The sequence below is a fragment of the Bos indicus x Bos taurus genome, chromosome 15 (assembly GCF_003369695.1).
Source record: "Bos indicus x Bos taurus breed Angus x Brahman F1 hybrid chromosome 15, Bos_hybrid_MaternalHap_v2.0, whole genome shotgun sequence".
Taxonomy (NCBI): domain Eukaryota; kingdom Metazoa; phylum Chordata; class Mammalia; order Artiodactyla; family Bovidae; genus Bos; species Bos indicus x Bos taurus.
The window spans coordinates 27,584,282-27,602,058 of record NC_040090.1 but is presented as its reverse complement, the minus strand read 5'-3'; the positions used below and the strand labels follow the sequence as shown (position 1 = coordinate 27,602,058).

Below are 17,777 nucleotides of genomic sequence, written 5' to 3'. Positions count from 1 at the left end.
ATCTTAATAAGAGAAGGGGACTGCAGAAAAGGGCACTTAGGGGAAAACAAATGATGCTTAGGGAAAGATAAATAGGCCCTTGGGAGAATAGGTGGGAGATATGCTAGTTCTGTGACGATGTGGTTTTAGATGTGGCACTGAAACTCCCAGGAGAGGATTTAAGAATTGTGAGTTAAGTTTTACTGGGGGCAAAATGAGGACTACAGCCTAGGAGACAGCATTTTAGATAGCTCTGAGAAACTAGTCCAAAGAGATAGAGGGGAAAGTCAGTATATGTGTGATTTTGTTGAAGGGATAGTACTTGGAACCAAGCACTTCCCCCCCACCCCCTCCCCGCCAAGGTTTCTGCTACTCACAAGAAGCAGATGTCACCACGAAGGATGTTTGTGCTTTTCTAGATATGAGGAAATACAAGAATTGGGCACATAAAATTGGCTCCTGAAAATACCTAACTATCTGAAGACCTGTTCTGTCAGTTTTTCCCAGAGCACAGAGTCCCTCATTTCTGTTTTCCACCCTGAGCTCCTTTCAGGGAGCGTTGAAAGTCAGCAATTACAGAAATACATGATTTAATTCTATAATCCCCCCCATTTCTATCATAGATAATCAAGGTAAGACTGTTTTTGTTAACAAGATGAGTCTAGCCTCATCCAACTTGGCCTGATTATTAATATAAGTGCATAAGGAATGGTAATTGAAGACATAGACCTTTTGAACTTTGGTTAGAAATCCAAGCTGGGACTTTTGAAAGCCTTTAGACTAGAAATCCGAGGTAAGAACTTGCTATTAGACTTCCCTTGCATACCTGCGCATGTGGATGAATACCTCCTTCAGGTCCCTCAAATGTCCTAAGCTTCCACGGCCTGCCAGGAAGTGGCTTTCTTCTTTCACCTGTGAAGCTGAGCCTCCTGTAAACCAGGTCCTGGGCCAATTCCAAGAAGCACTGGCTATTTAAAGTCAACCTTAGTTCCTTAAAACGAGTCATATTTATGCACACCATCCTCAAATATGACATTCCAGTCAAAACCTTGGTAATATAATTAATGTTTCCAATTGTGTCCTGTTACAAGGAGAACAAATTCTTGTTGAATTTATTCAAATAACTATATTGCCATGAAAATAAGTATTCAATAAGCATTTTATCCAAATTTATGAGGATTCAGTCAGGGAGAAAAGAGAAATGTTTTATTTCTGCTTACAAAGATATAATCTACTAAATTGCTTTAAACTCTAGATAGCTCAAGAAAAAAGGGATTCCTTAAATCTAGAAGATAGAACATTAAAGATCCAGGAATATTCTAAGCAAAAGTCATAGAAGGAATCATTCTTCATCAGTCTATTTAGTTCCATGTGATAAATTCAGGTCTTCCTTGATTTCCATTAGCAATTTCATGAACCTGTGAGCTTCTCCATTAGTTCTGGAAATCTTTATTCAGTACACTGGTATGATCTTAAAGTAATATAGCCCTGTATATAAAGTTATATAAACCAGAGTACCTGTTACAGAGTACAGAGTTATATAAGCTTTATATATATATATATAAAGCTTTATATATATATATAAAGTTATATAAGCCCTGTATATAAAGTTATATAAGCCAGAGTACCTGTCTTTTTCCACAGATTTCTGAGAAGGTATTGAAAGTGAGTCCTGTAGCTGATTACCAATGTTTTCAGGAAGGCATCAGAGGAAAACAGTATCTGCGACTGACAAAAGGTTTAAAATGGCTGTGGTTGAAGGTCTGATGAAAGTTCATTATAATGCATTTGAGAAGGAAATTTGGCTGTCTCTGTGACATTGAACATTTCAAGATAAGTGGAGTTATGATAGGACACAAATGGGTAGTTATGACATTAACAAATTTCTAGAAATTTTGTACAGTTGCCAAAATACTTATATTAATAATACATAGCCATAGAATTATAATCTAGGGAAAGTATAATCTAGAAAGCATTATCATGTATTTGCTAATGCTTGCCATGCAAAGCATTTATTTAACATATCAAATCTAATTAGTTTAATACTTCTCATTTTACAAGCTGAGAGAACAAATCCTTTTAAGAGTTTCCAGGGGCCCTCTGGGAAATCTGAGTCAAAGGTCAAGAAGACTTAATTTAGAATTTGATTTGAAGAAGTTGTTAAAAGGTTTGAATGTTTAATTAAATAGGTCACTGTGAAAAATTACTTAACCATGTGACCAAAGTGACAGTAATTATATTGTTTCATTAAATACAGACTGATAATCTAAGAAACTTTGTCCTTTTAACAGAGAGGGAATTTCAACCTCTAGTTTTACATTTATACACTATGGAACTCTGTGTGTGTGTGTGTGTGTGTATGTGTGTGTGTGTGTGTGTGTATGTGTGTGTGTGAACTTAAGAAATATAGTCGCAACCTGAAAGCAGAGAGTTGTTTTATTCAGTGGGAATGTTCAGGACTTCAAGCCTGGGAGAGAGCATCTCAATTAGAGAAACTGCCCTGAGGAGGCAAGGGAAGGAGTCAGGTTATATAGAAGTTTGCAACAAAGCAGGGGGCAGGTAGTGTGAACGTGAAAGATTATTGTTGATTAAGGAAAACCAGATATCTCAAGGAATTTAGTGCTTTTCTATGTATGGGAAAACAGAAGCAGAAGATACAAAGAAAAGGTGGCAAGAATACACAGAAGAGCTATACAAAAAAGATTTTAATGACCCAGATAACCATGATGGTGTGGTCACTACCCTAGAGCCAGACATCCTGGAGTATGAAGTCAAGTGGGCCTTAGGAAGCATCACTACAAACAAAGCTAGTGGAGGCGATGGAATTCCAGTTGAGCTATTCCAAATCCTGAAAGAGGATGCTGTGAAAGTGCTGTACTCAATATGCCAGCAAATTTGGAAAACTCAGCAGTGGTCACAGGACTGGAAAAGGTCAGTTTTCATTCCAATCCCAAAGAAGGGCAATGCCAAAGAATGTTCAAACTACTGCAGAATTGCACTCGTCTCACACGCTAGCAAAGTAATGCTCAAAATTCTCCAAGCCAGGCTTCAATAGGACATTAACTGAGAACCTCCTGATGTCCAAGCTAGATTTAGAAAAGGCAGAGGAACCAGAGATCAAATTGCCAACATCCTTTGGACCATAGAAAAAGCGAGAGAATTCCAGAAGAACATCTACTTCATTGACTATGTCAAAGTCTTTGACTACATGGATCACAACAAACTTGGAAAATTCTTAAAGAGATGGAAATACCAGACCACCTGACCTGCCTCTTGAGAAATCTGTATGCAAGTCAAGAAGCAACAGTTGCAACCGGACATGGAACAATGGGCTGGTTCCAAATTAGGAAAGTAGTACGTCAAGGCTGTATATTGTCACCCTACTTATTTAACTTTTATGCAGAATACATCATGCGAAATGGCAGACTGGATGAAGCACAAGCTGCAGTCAAGATTGCAGGGAGAAATATCAGTAACCTCAGATATGCAGATGATACCACCCTTATGGCAGAAAGCAAAGAACTAAAGAGCCTCTTGAAAGTGAAAGAAGAGACTGAAAAAACTGGCTTAAAACAACTTTCAAAAAACTAAGATATGGCATCTAGTCCCATCACTTCATGGCAAATAAACGGGTAAACAATGGAAACAATGAGAGATTTTATATATATTTTTATATTTATATATATATTATATTTATATTTTCTTGGGCTCCAAAATCACTGTAGATGGTGACTGCACCCATAAAATTAAAAGATTCTTGCTCCTTGGGAGAAAAGCTATTACAAACCTAGACAGTGTATTAAAAAGTTAAGACATTACTGACAAAAGGTCCATCTAGGCAAAGCTATGGTTTTTCCAGTAGTCATGTATAGATGTGAGAGTTGGACCATAAAGAAAGCTGAGTGCCAAAGAATTGATGCTTTGAACCATGGTGTTGAAGAAGACTCTTGAGAGTTCCCTGCACTGAAAAGAGATCAAACTAGTCAAACCTAAAGGAAATCAGTCCTGAAAATATTCATTGGAAGGACTGATTCTGAAGCTGAAACTCTAGTACCTTGGCCACCTGATGTGAAGAACTGACTCATTGGAAAAGACCCTGATGCTGGGAAAGATTGAAGGCAGGAGGAGAAAGGGACAAGAGAGGGTGAAATGGTTGGATGGCATCACAGACTCGATGGACATGAGTTTGGGCAAGCTCCAGGAGTTGGTGATGGACAGGGAAGCCTGGTATGCAGCATGGGGTTGTAAAGAGTCAGAGATGACTGAGCGACTGAACTGAACTGAAGGAAAACCCTATATCCCAAGGAATTTAGTGCTTTTCTGTGTATGGGAAGATGCAAGCTTCTGGGCTTATTACTGAATTCATTTCTTTCATATGTAGCTCACCTATCTGGGGCCAGCATCCTGTTTCTTGATTTTATTACATCCTTAGTTCCTCGTTCATCATGGGGAAAGGCATGTCCCACCCCTGCCCCCTGCCCTGCAGTAAGTAAATCTAGGGCCTGACCATTTTGTAAGACCATTGCAGCTAGGGAGTCTAACCGGGATTGTAGACATTTGGAGGGTCCTCGCAGTTTTTTCTATGGATACAGCAATGTCTGTCAAAAGCTGCTGAAATTTATGTAAAGAAGTTCCCACAGTGCAGCGCCTGTCAAACCAGCAGTCAGTCCTAATGCCAGAGAAATGGGGGTAAGTACTACCACACGACGTATCCTCTGGTGGGATGATACTGGTAAAGGCAAGGAGGTGTTACTCCAGACCAGATCTATGTGGGGCATGACATACCCTAGGGAGCAAGTTCCTGATAAAAAAGGTGACAGGGATAACAAATAAAACGAGTTTGCCAAAGTGGAACAGGATATCCATCTGCGTTAAAAGTGGAACATGGTATAATGGAACAGGGGCAGTCCTTTGCAGCTGGGAGGAGATCATCACCCCACTTGCTGCAAAACCAGCAGCAGTGAGGGCATTTTGTTCAGCTTCCCACCATAGGGTTAGGTTTTCACGGGTGGGGACCCCTACAACGGAAAAACAGAGGTCAGAGTTGCTTGTCCAATTTAGAAACTAGGATGATCAGGTATGGTTTTTTTGGTCATCCAGAACAGGACATGGATTTTCCAAACTGGTTAATAGCATTCGAGGAGAGCCTCATGCTCAGGGATAGGTATAGCATGTCAGTTCTGCCAGAACTTCTAGTTCCCAGACTGGGCTAAATCATAATACCCTAGATCAATTTCTAGATCCCAATTTTCTTCATCAGTTCTAACAGTGAAGGTTACCCCACATCATGAGTTGTCTAGATTTCTCATAGACACCCCTGTTCTGGAGTCACTTTTGAGACAGATAAAGGAAGGTCACTTGGGGGTTGTTAGTCAAGAGAGAAAATAAGGGCTTGGCTGGGATTGCAGATGTTATCATGGGAGTAAATATATACATCTGTTGCTGATACCAAGGCATGAAGTTTTCTTCCCCTTTTACCCAAAAGGCCAAACCACGACCTGATGTGGTGCATTAGGTGATAGCATGTAGCTGGGCTGGAAGGGTGGGCCACTGATACCCTGGGACAGGTTGCACATAATCCCCAACTTGTGCGCTAATGCAGATCCAGCAAGGGGTGGTTAGGTTGAGTCAAGAAGCAGTGTGGTTTGCAAGCATGTAAGCATCATTAAGGGATGCTAATAGCTGTACAGAAAGGCATGATCAGGAAGAGGAGGAACATCATAGGGTGATTTACTTATCTGAGGGCGATTTGATGGGGCTCCACCTGAACAAGAGTCTGAGGTCTTCAACAGGTTCACAGGAATAGTTGTCCTCTGGTTTTAGAGTCTCAGTCCCCATGTCCCCCTCCTGTAAGCCATAGGGTTTTATTCTAGAATTGTGGACCCTTTACTTTTACAGCAGTTGAGGTTACTAGAACAACCTGATATGGTCCTGTCCATTTCTCAGACAGCTAGCTTGGACTCCCTTTCTCTTGCCAAGTCTGTACTAATACTTGGTCCCCTGGCTCTGCTTGGGGATTTTTCAAGTCCTCCTGTGGTCTAGGGAGGATCTGTTCTCCATATTATCAGGGTTCTTGTTGAAACCTTCCCAGGTCAATTATATGTTTTAGGAGTGCATTGATGTCCTCATCAAAAAATCAGAAGTTAAGAATGGACGTCCATATTTCATAAGGGCTTAATAATAGTGGTCTTTTGGGGGCTTCCTGTAACCTCATGAGAGCAATGGATAGCATATGGATTCATTTATTAAGTGTTTCTTGACATAGTTTGGCCAGAGCCCTTTTAAGAGTCTGGTTGGCCCTCTCCACCTTCCCTGAGGCTTGAGGCCACCAGGAAGAGTGGAGGTGATATTTGATTCCGAAATCAGATTGATTATGTTCTTTGCAGCCAAAGATGGAGAAGCTCTATACAGTCAACAAAAACAAGACCGGGAGCTGACTGTGGCTCAGATCATGAACTCCTTATTACCAAATTCAGACTTAAATTGAAGAAAGTAGGGAAAATCACTAAACCATTCAGATATGACCTAAATCAAATCCCTTATGATTATACAGTGGAAGTGAGAAAGAGATTTAAGGGCCTAGATCTGATAGATAGAGTGCCTGATGAACTATGGAATGAGGTTCATGACATTGTACAGGAGACAGGGATGAAGACCATCCCCATGGAAAAGAAATGCAAAAAAGCAAAATGGCTGTCTGGGGGGGGGGGGCGCTTTACAAATATCTGTGAAAAGAAGAGAAGTGAAAAGCAAAGGAGAAAAGGAAAAGATATAAACATCTGAATGCAGAGTTCCAAAGAATAGCAAGAAATAAGAAAGCCTTCCTCAGTGATCAATGCAAAGAAATCGAGGAAAAGAACAGAATGGGAAAGACTAGAGATCTCTTCAAGAAAATTAGAGATACCAAGGGAACATTTCATGCAAAGATGGGCTCGATAAAGGACAGAAATGGTATGGACCTAACAGAAGCAGAAGATATTAAGAAGAGGTGGCAAGAATACACTGAAGAACTGTACAAAAAAGATCTTCACAACCCAGATAATCACGATGGTGTGATCACTCACCTAGAGCCAGACATCTTGGGATGTGAAGTCAAGTGGGCTTTAGAAAGCATCACTATGAACAGAGCTAGTGGAGGTGATGGAATTCCAGTTGAGCTATTTCAAATCCTGAAAAATGATGCTGTGAAAATGCTGCACTCAGTATGCCATCAAATTTGGAAAACTCAGCAGTGGCCACAGGACTGGAAAAGATCAGTTTTCATTCCAACCCCAAAGAAAGGCAATGCCAAAGAATGCTCAAACTACTGCACAATTGCACTCATCTCACATGCTAGTAAAGTAATGCTCAAAATTCTCCAAGCCAGGCTTCAGCAATGTGTGAACTGTGAACTTCCTGATGTTCAAGCTGGTTTTAGAAAAGGCAGAGGAACCAGAGATCAAATTGCCAACATCCGCTGGATCATCGAAAAAGCAAGAGAATTCCAGAAAAACATTTATTTCTGCTTTATTGACTATGCCAAAGCCTTTGACTGTGTGGATCACAGTAAACTGTGGAAAATTCTGAAAGAGATGGGAATACCAGACCATCTGATCTGCCTCTTGAGAAATGTGTATGCAGGTCAGGAAGCAACAGTTAAACTGGACATGGAACAATAAACTGGTTCCAAATAGGAAAAGGAGTACGTCGAGGCTGTATATTGTCACCCTGCTTATTTAACTTATATGCAGAGTACATCATGAGAAACGCTGGACTGGAAGAAACAAGCTGGAATCAAGATTGCTGGGAGAAATATAAATAACCTCAGATATACAGATGACACCACCCTTATGGCAGAAAGTGAAGAGGAACTCAAAAGCCTCTTAAAGTGAAAGTGGAGAGTGAAAAAGTTGGCTTAAAGCTCAACGTTCAGAAAACGAAGATCATGGCATCCGGTCCCATAACTTCATGGGAAATAGATGGGGAAACAGTGGAAACAGTGGCTGACTTTATTTTTGGGGGCTCCAAAATCACTGCAGATGGTGACTGCAGCCATGAAATTAAAAGACGTTTACTCCTTGGAAGGAAAGTTATGACCAACCTAGACTGCATATTCAAAAGCAGAGACATTTCTTTGCCAACAAAGGTCCGTCTAGTCAAGGCTATGGTTTTTCCGTAGTTGGACTGTGAAGAAGGCTGAGTGCTGAAGAATTGATGCTTTTGAACTGTGGTGTTGGAGAAGACTCTTGAGAGTCCCTTGGACTGCAAGGAGATCCAACCAGTCCATCCTGAAGGAGATCAGCCCTGGGATTTCTTTGGAGGGAATGATGCTGAAGCTGAAACTCCAGTACTTTAGCCACCTGATGCAAAGAGCTGACTCATTGGAAAAGACTCTGATGCTGGGAGGGATTGGGGGCAGGAGAAGGGGATACCAGAGAATGAGATGGCTGGATGGCATCACTGACTCGATGGACTTGAGTCTGAGTGAACTCCGGGAGTTTGTGATGGACAGGGAGGCCTGACGTGCTGTGATTCATGGGGTCGCAAAGAGTTGGACACGACTGAGCGACTGAACTGAGCTGAACTGAACTGAAGCCTGCAGCCAGGTTCTGGGATATCATGGCTATCAATGAGGGCCCATTGTTTCTCTGAAGTGATTGAGGCAGCCCAAACCTAGGCACTATCTCCTTCAGCAGAGCTTTATAGACTTCGGTAGCTCTCTGTGTCCTAGTAGGGAATACTTCAATCCATCCTGTGCACATGTCAACAAAGGCTAGCAAGTAAGAGAACCCTTGGGTCTTTGGCATGGATGTAAAATCCACCTGCCAGTCCTCCCCTGGATATGATTCCCGATGTTGGACAAGTTTAATTAGAGAGGGTGGCAAGGGTCTGGTTTTTGGATTATTTCTTAGGCAGGTATCACAATTCTGTGTGACATACCAAACAACCTTAGCCAACTGGGGGTGGTAGAGAATGGGCTTGAGCAAGGTTTCCAGATTATCTCTTCCGAAATGGGTACTTTTATGTAAGGAGTTAGTAATTTTCCAAACCTGAGAGTCAAGGAGTGTTATTTGGGCCTGATCAGTCTGGAACCACCCATGTGACCAAAGCTCCCAGCCCCACTCAGGATATTGGGAATGTTCCTCTTGGGTATAATTTGGAGTCAGGGTTTCCTCGGGGAAAAGGGGCAGATAGCAGTGACGGGTGGCTTCCCTAGTGGCTCATTTTGCCTCCTGATCAGCTTTCCTGTTTACCTGGGCCTCCTTTTCTTGTCCCTTTTGGGGACCCTTGCAGTGGATGACATAATTTAGCAGGAAGTTTGACCACCTCCTGGAGCCTGAGAATGAGCTCTTTGTGTTTATTAATAGAGTTTTGAGTACTGAGCATCCCTCTTTCCTTCCAAATTGTTGCATGGGCATGCAAGATGAGGAAAGCATACTTAGAGTCTGTATACACATTAATCCTCTTTCCTTCCCCTAATTCCAAAGCTCTTGTCAGGGCAAAAAGTTAAGCTTTCTGAGCTGAGGTGCCTGGGGGAAGAAACCCATTTTCTCTCGTTTCTTCTAGGATCACTACAACATATCCTGCCTTCTTCTCTCTTTTTTCCACAAAACTGCTGCCATCTGTGTACCATTCTTCCTCTGGGTCAGATAAAGGTGTCTCAGCTCAGAGCGAGAAGAGCATAAATTGTCTATGATTTGCATGCATTGGTAATCAAGGGGGAAGCGTGGGGATCTGGCATTAAGGTGGCTGAATTTAAAGTCTGACAGAACCTTAATTTTATTTCTGTAGTGTCAAGGAGGAGGACTTGGTATTGAGGGATCCTTCCCCTTGTCATCCATCTATCCCCTTTAGTTCCTAAGACTGCTTGCAGCTGGTGAGGCATCTACACTGTGGTGGGCTGACCCAGGGTCAGCTTAGATGCCTCTTTAACCATGAGAGCTGTGGCTACTACTGCCTGGAGGCAAGTGGGCCACCCTCTAGCCACCTTGTCTAGTTGTTTTGAGAGGTGAGCCACTGGTTGTAAATACAGCCCCCATCATTTGCCCTAACATCCCAAGAGTAGTTCCTACCTTTCAGAGACATACAGCCCAAAAGGCTTTTCCAGGTTCGGGAGGCCTAAAGCTGGGTTTAGGTCAATGTGATAGACTCTTTCAGGGCATTAAAGGCAACCTTGCAGGTCTCGTCCCAGTCAAGTGGCTCTTCCTCTTTCCCTCTTAATTTTTTATATAGGGGTCGGGCCAGATTCCCATGACCAGGGATCCAGATCTGGCAAAACCCAGTCATTCCTAAAAATCCCCTAAGCTGTTTTTTTGTTTGGGGTTATGGGGTATTCAAGATGAGGGATTTCTTCTGGGGGTTGACCATTCTTTTCCCCTCTTCTGTAATTATACATCCAAGGTATCTTACTTGTGTTAAACTAATCTGAGCTTTTTGAGGGATACTCAATAACCCTTTTCATAGAGGAAATTTAAAGTTTTGATAGTATCCATTTGAGAGCTGGTAAAATCTGGGCTAGCTATGAGAAAGTCATCTACATACTGTATTACATTACTGTTTGTTAAGGTTAATTCTCTTAGTTCTCTCCCCAAGGAAGTCCCCAAAATAGGAGGGCTGTTCCTAAACCCTTGTGGTAGTCGAGTCCAGCAAAGTTGTATGACCTCCCTTGTTCCTAGGCCCCGCCACTCAAAGGCAAAGGGCTTTTGGGATTCGGGATGAAGAGGAATGCAAAAAAAAAAAAAAAGCATTCTTAAGATCCAAGACTGAGAAATACTTAGCATTTCCTGGGACTTGGGATAGGAGGGTGTACGGGTTCAGGACTATGAGGTGGATGGGGACCACAGCTTTGTTAACAAGTCTTAGATCCTGGGTGAATTGATGAGATCCATCCGGTTTCTTAACAGGCAAGATTGGAGTGGTGCAGGGAGACTCACAGGTGATTAGAATTCCAGTATTCAGGTATTTGTTAACTAATGGTCTAAGACCCTCAAGAGCTTCTGGTTTTAAGGGATATTGTCTTTTCCAGGGATAGGGAGCATTTGGCCTCAGGAGAATCTTCACTGGTGGAACATTTATGGCTAGACCAGGGCTGGAGACATCCCACACCTGGGGAATGACCTCATCTAAGAAAGGAAAGGACTCCTCCTTTTCTATGTCTGACTGCATATATTCAGATACCAGACAAAGGAAACTATCAGTTTCTAGCTTTCCCCAAGTCACTCTCATCTGGAGGCGGCAAAGAAGGTCTCTCCCCAGTAGGGAAGCGGGCCAACCGGGGATGTATAGGATGGGGTGGGTCCCTTGTCAGTTGCCCACCTTACAATGGAGGGGCTTAGTAAAATTTTTGCTTTGGAGTTTTCCATCTACCCGTCACCATTTTAGTCATGGAGTCTAAAGGTCCTAATCAGAAAGGGGACAGAAGGCAGCCCCCCATGTTCAAGAGAAAGTTCACATCCTTACCTCCTATTTATAGAGTCACCCTAGGGTCAAGAGAAGTGATTTGGATCTCACCATTCACAGGGGTTTCTTGAGCTGCTAGGCATCATCAGTCCCAGTCACCCAGGACTAACAAAGGGAGCAGGTGTAGGGGTCTTCATACGCCTTCCCTTGGGGCAGTATGGACACTCCCCTTTCCAGTGCCCGTCCTCTCTGCAGTAGGCACACTGGGTATATCTCAGCTGCAGTGGATTTCTAAGATTGTTTTTTCTTCATTGCTCTCCCCATGACTGTTGCATAGTGGTAGGATGAATCAAGGCCAAGATTTTAGCCTGTTGTCAGGCCAAGGCTTGGGTCTGCCTCTCTATCCTCCTAGCCTTTCAGGCTTCCTTTTGCTCCCTTTTGATTTCCTCCTCCCGGTCTCTATTCAAAAACACCCTATTTGCCTCCTCCACCAAATCAGAGTTTGAGGTCTCTGGTCCTTTTCCTAGTTTTTGCAATTTTCTCCTTATGTCTGGGAGTGCCTGGGTTATGAAGGAATAGGCCAACAGAACTCTTCCTTCCATACTTTTTAGATCTGACTGGATAAAGTTTTTAAAGACCTCTGTGACTCTTCCCAAAAAAAGCTGGATTTTCATTTTCCCCCTGTATAGCTTCTTTTATCTTACTATAATTAATGACCTTCTGGACACCCCAGGTCCTTCCCTGTAGTAGGCAAGTAGTGAAGTGTCTTAAGAATTCCTTTCCTGTCCTTGTATTGGGATCCAAATTTGGCTCTGCAGAGGGGACTGCCTCTTCTGCAGGGGGCCAGATTGACCTCAACCCCCTGTCTCATCAGACACTTTTCTAGCCTGATTTAGGATTCTAGCTTTTTTCTCATTATTACAACACCGGGTGAGGATGACCATTATATCCTTCCAGGTGAGAGAGAAGTTAAGGCTAAGATGCTCAAATTCACCTTAAACCTTTGGGGATTGTCACAATATGAACCCAATTGTTTCCTACATTGGTAATGTCTTGTATAGAAAAGTGAACATGAACATGCATAGTTCTCCCCTCCCCATCTCGTACCTCTCTTAGGGGGCAGGTTTCGTCTGAGGGTGACCTTTCCTTCTGTAGAGGACAAAGCTTACTTCCTGATCATAATTCCATGGGGGAAGCTACATATGGAGGTGGAGCTGAGGCAATTCTAAGTGACTTTCCTTTAGGTTCTGTGACTTCTGGGCTTGTCTGAACTTCCTTTCCCCATGTCCTCTCTGCCCAAGTTGAGGGGGTCAAGAGAAGGTCAAGGGGATCTTCTCCTTCGGACCTTGCCAAAAGGACTTTGTAAGAGCATTTATCAGGGTCTTCAAGCTTACATTTTCTCCTGAGAATTCTGGTAGAGGGCCATAAAGGCCGGGACATGGGGAACCTCCTTGTGTTTATTCTCATGTTTGCAATACAGACTGAGCTGCAAAATGGTGTTGAATCCAAGTGACCCCGAATGGTGCCATTTTCCCTCTCCTCCCAGGGAGTAATAGGCCAGTATTGAGTACAGTATTTGATAAGTTTTTTCCTTTTTAGTCCTTCCAGTTGGTATCTCTTCCAGTGGGTCAAAAGACAACCCAGCGGGGTGTCTAAAGGGAAACTAGGCTTATTTCCCATTTTGATGGTGGTATAGTTTATATCCCATTCCCAGAGGACCAGTACTGGAGTCAGTTCAGTTCAGTGGCTCAGTCATGTCTGACTCTTTGTGATCCCCTGAACCGCAGCACGCCAGGCCTCCCTGCCCATCACCAACTCCTGGAGTTTACCCAAACTAATGTCCATTGAGTCAGTGATGTCATCCAGCCATCTCATCCTCTGTCATCCCCTTCTCATTCTGCCCTCACTCTTTCCCAGCATCAGGGTCTTTTCTAATGAGTCAGCTCTTCGCATCAGGTGGCCAAAGTATTGGAGCTTCAGCTTCAACATCAGTCCTTCTAATGAAAACCCAGGACTGATCTCCTGTAGGATGAACTGGTTGGATCTCCTTGCAGTCCAAGGGACTCTCAACAGTCTTCTCCAAAATTACAGTTCAAAAGCATCAATTCTTCTGCAATCAGCTTTCTTTATAGTCCAACTCTCACATCCATACATGACTACTGGAAAAACCATAGCCTTGACTAGACAGACCTTTGTTGACAAAATAATGTCTCTGCTTTTGAATATGCTATCTAGGTTGGTCATAACTCTCCTTTCAAGGAGTAAGCGTCTTTTAATTTCATAGCTGCAGCCACCATCTGCAGTGATTTTGGAGCCCAGAAAAATAAAGTCAGCCACTGTTTCCACTGTTTCCCCATCTATTTCCCATGAAGTGACGGGACCAGATGCCATGATCTTTGTTTTCTGAATGTTGAGCTTTAAGCCAACTTTTTCACTCTCCTCTTTCACTTTCATCAAGAGGCTCTTCAGTTTTTCTTCACTTTCTGCCATAAGGGTGGTGTCATCTGCATCTCTGAGGTTATTGATATTTCTCCCAGCAATCTTGATTCCAGCTTGTGCTTCCTCCAGCCCAGCGTGTCTCATGATGTACTCTGCATATAAGTTAAATAAACAGGGTGACAATATACAGCCTTGACATACTCCTTTTCCTATTTGGAACCAGTCTGTTGTTCCATGTCCAGTTCTAACTGTTGCTTCCTGACCTGCATACAGATTTCTCAAGAGGCAGATCAGGTAGTCTGGTATTCCCATCTCTTTCAGAATTTTCCACAGTTTATTGTGATCCACACAGACAAAGGCTTTGACGTAGTCAGTAAAGTAGAAATAGATGTTTTTCTTGAACTCTCTTGCTTTTTCGATGATCCAGCAGATGTTGGCAATTTGATCTCTGGTTTCTCTGCCTTTTCTAAATCCAGCTTGAACATCTAGAAGTTCATGGTTCACATATTGCTGAAGCCTGGCTTGGAGAATTTTGAGCATTACTTTACCAGTGTGTGAGATGAGTGCAATTGTGCAGTAATTTGAGCATTCTTTGGCATTGCCTTTCTTTGGGATTGGAATGAAAACTGACCTTTTCCAGTCCTGTGGCCACTGCTGAGTTTTCCAAATTTGCTGGCATATTGAGTGCAGCACTTTCACAGCATCATCTTTCAGGATTTGAAATAGCTCAACTGGAATTCCACTTATCTAGGCCTTGAGCAAATACAGAAGGATGGTAGCCTTCCCACTGCACTTCTCCACAGGGTGGTTTCAGGGTGTATTTGTCAGAGTGAAATATTTTATACATTTGAGACTTTACTCTTCTTTGTTGGATGTAATCATAGGATTTGTGTTTAAATATTTACACAAAAAAGCATTTTTTCATACCAGTTTTGCTAGACTGGCAACAGCCTGCTGCAAAGTGCCAAAGACTTTGGAGAAAATTACATGATTTGTTTTCATTATAGAGGAAATTCCATTACCTACTATAAAATTCAAAAATTCTACTTGCATTCAGCTTCTGAGTTGACTTCTAGAGAGGAGATCATTTTAGCATTTTTTTCCTCATGCCATATAAAATGTGTCATGTAGTAATTGTCGAGGAACTAATAAACTATCATGGTCATGTACACTTTTTTTAAAAGGAAATCAAAATCCTTTCCACAGTTAGTACTTGTTTCTTTTGGCTCTTTTAGGGCTAAATTGGTTAATATCAATTGATAAGTGAATCATTTTAAGGAATAGCTACTAGGTTGGTGCAAACGTAATTGCAGTTTCGGACCACGATAAATTTTAAATCATTGTAACTAGCTTCAAACACATCTTTATTACTCAAAATGGGAACCATTACAATCAACACATTTTTGCCGATGAGAAATATGTTTGCTTATTCCTGTAGCATAAAAATCCATGGTTCAGGATTTGACAAACTCTCGGGAAGCATTTTCTGCCTCCTGCTGGTTGTAGGAACATTTCCCTGCAAAAAGTTATTGAGATGCTTGAATAAGTGGTAGTCAGTTGGTGAGAGATCAAGTGTTCTGGTCTTCTTGACAGACCAGAACCTGGGGACAGGAGTTGACGAAGGCAAAGAAAAGAAGGACGCGGGGGACCCAAGTCTCTAGTGGAACAAGGGTGTTTTATTCATGGCAGTGTGTGCTTATATATTGTAATACAAGGAAGCTTTAGGCAAAAAATAAATTAAGTAAAAAACACCAAAACCAGATGCATAACAATAGTAACCAAGGGAATAACAGTAGTCATAGGACCAAACAAGAGTAACTAGGGGAATAACAGTCGTCACAGGGCCAGAAGAGAAGTAGTTTTACAGAAAAGTAAAAGATTACTGAAAGGAATCCATGTATGCGTTCTGCCTCATGACCTCAGTCCTGAGAACTGCGTGCAGCTTTGCTCATTCCTGTTTTCCAGGAACTGATAAGGATCAGAGGGCCTTTGAGAAACAGAAAACAGCATATAGGATTCCTTAAAATTAAACGTTCCCTGAAAAATCTCCCTTTTTTATTATTTTTGTGAAAAAGGCCCTGACCAATTGAGTTTATTTAGTGTGAACAATTTATGTTGAAAGGCATCGATATATAACAAATATAATTACCAGGACAATTACCAATGTTACAGCATCAGACCCAATACTATGAGTAATACTTTGGAACCATCTTTGAGGGTCTAGCCTAGATAATTGATCAGCTAAGCTATTCAGCTAAAGTTTCCAAATTATTGGAAGAGGGCAGACTTTTAGAGAAGCTTTCAAAGATTTTCTTTTGCAATAATTGTACAATTAGGGAAGCATTATCATGTATGTCTTGTAAGTGAAATTTAATTTGTTCTCAATTGTAAGCACTATAGTTGAACCAAACAGGAGTGATACAAAATTGTGTAGAATGCCAATCACATTTTAGTATTACTTGTTTTTGTAAATCTATTAATTGATCTCTGACTCATTGGATGGCTGTTTTTAGTTCCTGTATTTTATCTTGAATTTCCTCATCTGAGCCTGAGTGGCCCATATAATATGAGCATCTTTGGTCCAATTTTGAATAAAGTCTTGTGTTTGAATTTAGGTTTGTAAAACAATGCCTGCGACAGCGGCAGTAGTGCAAATGGCTATTAATCCCAAAATGCCAAGAATTAACCATCCAATGAATCATTTAGATTGCCGGAGTGATTTAGTGAGTAGCCGAGAGGCAAGTCCTGCCATGGGACCCTCTTTCCAGGGATTCATTTTTCAAAGAAACAGAGGAATTAAGACAAGTACACATTTTGTAATCTATACAAGTCACAAAACGTAGAGTCTTATTAAACTGTAAGTTCTCTATAGCTATAACAAAAGGAAGAGGAACACAAGCTTGTATAAAATATGAATGATTATAATGAAGGGAATAGTTACTATGAGTTGAAAAGCGAGCCCAGCAGAGCTATACCAGCCAAAGTCATGCCCATCAGGGACCAGTGGTTGGAACGGTCCTGGCCCTTTTGGCTCTTGGTTGCTGTATTGTTTTCATAGAGTTTCACAAAAGAGTCCCAGCCGCCATTCTCCTGGATCCAAGGCTCTAGGTGGTCATTTAGGTAAGTGGCCATCCAAGTTGGGATTTGACTCACCAATATTTGCATCTAATTGTCTATGCTTTCTATGCAGTGTCCCACCAAAGGAAAAAAAGGCCATGTGACCCCAGTTTACCCCGGCCCAGAAGAGTTCATACATTACCTGTTCAAAGCTCTGATATGCTGTCCCTGTGGTGATGTGGAGCTGGGACGTCAGGTTGCTGAATGTCTGTTGGTACCTCAGTTCAAACTGGTTGTCTGTCTCCCTCAGGGTTTGCTTTACTGTTGTCATGGGGATCACTTTCTGGGCGTCCAAGCTTCTGCTGTGGCCAGTGGCTCCATTCACTGCAGGGCTATCTGCCAGGTGCCAAGGTGGGTTGTCATTGATGGCATTTGGGGTTGGTTTCCATATCTGATTTTGTCCCTTCTGAGGAGGCCTCAGTTCTGTTCTCTTCCACATCATTAAATTGACTGCAGTTGTATCCTTTCTGGGAAAGCTTGTAAGAGAGAAAGTCAACCACCAGCTCTCGGTTGCTCTGAGACATTTTTATAAGAAGGATGGGTTCTATCAGTTTATTGTCTAAAATACCTGTAGTAAAAAGGGAGTTATGTATATAGGTCCAATAAGTATGATAATTAATTCAGCTTGAGCGGGGTGGGTGGGGGGTGAAGCAAGCAAAACAAGCATAGCAAGAAAAATATTTTCTGGATTCCAAGGCATTCCCTGTTGAGAAACCAGATTTTTAGCTTGATTAGTAAGGGTTTTCGTTTATCCTTAGGTAAGGAGATCAAAGGTCAATGACGGTGAAGGCAGTGTTTTTTGGAGATTTTTAGAGTTGCCATGGCTTGTATTGGGATTTTTTTCTTCCCAGGAATTTGGCTGT

At 42.0% G+C, this 17,777-nt stretch overlaps 1 pseudogene; it reads right to left on the bottom strand.

Moving 5' to 3' along the window:
* Positions 1 to 16,150: 16,150 nt before the first annotated feature.
* LOC113905469 lies at positions 16,151 to 17,769 on the bottom strand (annotated as a pseudogene).
* Positions 17,770 to 17,777: the final 8 nt, after the last annotated feature.